This window comes from Urtica dioica, chromosome 7, assembly GCF_054948205.1.
Source record: "Urtica dioica subsp. dioica isolate 48M chromosome 7, U.dioica_male_clone48M_v1_H2, whole genome shotgun sequence".
Taxonomy (NCBI): domain Eukaryota; kingdom Viridiplantae; phylum Streptophyta; class Magnoliopsida; order Rosales; family Urticaceae; genus Urtica; species Urtica dioica.
The window spans coordinates 41,109,685-41,111,705 of NC_142762.1; positions in this window are offsets into that span (position 1 = coordinate 41,109,685).

The window sequence follows — 2,021 nt, forward strand, 5'->3', positions numbered from 1 at the left end:
AATAGTCCACCAAGCCGAAGTAAACTGAATTAAATGTTTTAATTAATTTAATTTATTGTGGTCTAATGAGATATTTTTTTTAATAAAATGAAATTTTGGTTAAAGTATTAAAAAAAAATAGAGAATTGGTTAGTTGCAACAAATTCTTCTATTTGTAATACTGTATTTCCTTTACTTTATATATATTTTTTTAAAATTGCAATTCAACTAACCATTAAAAATCCGAAATAAAAGTAGCCATAAAAATAAATAAATATGAATGCACAAGTCGATACAATAAGAGAAATTGCCCAATTTGTCACTAATTTCATAACATTTTCACACTTTCCACCAAAAAACTAATTTGGCCCAAAATGCCACCATCTATGTCAACAATATTGATATTTATTTTTGCTCTTCACTATTAGATGTCAATATTGTTGAAAATATTATGAAATTGGTGATAAATGGGACAATTTCTCATACAATAATGTCAAACGTAAAATCATCTATCATATCAAATTGCGTCAAATAGTAATAAGTGATTAATAATTTTTCTCACAAATTTTTAAAGTAATTCATCAAATACCTATTTCTTTATGTTTAAAAAAAATACCTATTTCTTTATGTTAGCTTTCATTTTCCTAACTTGTCTTCTTACTCAAAGGTACGCAGACGCAGTCATTGAAGAGTTAAGCAAACAAGATTCAATGGATCAACGATTAAGTATATCGGTCGATATGATGATATTCCTCAAACCAAAAGTTGCTTTTAATCAATCGTGTGAGGTTTTATTCTGACATGTTATTTTAAGACGATGCCTTTAATAAGATGAACGAAAATATTCTTGCAAAATTATTTCATGGCTATACTTTCTCTTTTTATTTTTAGTAAAATTATGGCTGTACTTGATTACACAAGTACAACAACAACTAAATGTCATTATTATGATGAGTTATTCAGCCAAAAGTTATAATCACAAGTTGGAAAAAAAATATTATAATAATCCTCATCATTTTCAACACGTTAATGTCGACACCAAAACTCTATTTGGAATTTGGATATTGAAAGATCCTGAATCCTAATTCTCAGTTGAAGGGTGTTTGAATTTTTTTAATTTTATTTTATAAAATGTGCTTTTGATAGAGCCATGATTGATGACACCATACTTTCTTACTTATAAACTAACTCATATTCTAAGTAGGTTTATTGATAATTCTACACCATTTTTAAAGTGAAGGTCGTGTATTCAATTACAAATATCTTAAAAAAACCTAATTAATTAAAAAAAAAGGACCAACTAAATATTTAGTCCAAATTGGCCACCTCGTTTAAAATTCTAGCTCAACTATTACTTAAATTAGGTAACTAGCTTAATCCACTACAAAAAAATATTATATTCCTATCTTACCCCTCATCAAATACACACCAAAATTTTCGCATCCGAGTCCGAATCCTTCAATCCTCTGATATTGCCTCCGAACTCTCCGTCGATTTCGAATCCTTCAATTCTCCGATATTGCGTCCGACCTCCTTTTCCGCCACCAATTTTCTGATTTCGCCACTTTCGAAGCCGACGAACACGTCTCCTTCTCAAACTTGGAAAAAATGGTAAGTAAATACTATTTCCAATTCGATTAACCCATAGAACACCATAATCGAAACCCTAGCCCGCATCTCCGATCAATTCTTTGTTAGATTAACTATAAAATATGATAAATAATATTTCCAATTCGATTAACCCATAACACCATAACCGAAACTCTGAAACTTTAATCGTAAATAATATTTACAGTTGGGCCATTCGATAGTAAATATTATTTACCATTCGAAAAAGCAAAATACTTGTGAGATTTGGCGAACGATTCCATGATTCAAATCTGATGATGAACAACTGGAAAAAGTTTGGAATTAACAAACAAATAAGAACGAAGTTTTATGAAACCAAAGAACCTAAACACCTACACTAGGCAAATAGAAACTAAGAAGGATTAAATGACTAACCTAGACGAACAGATAATATAAGAACAATAGAAGAACAT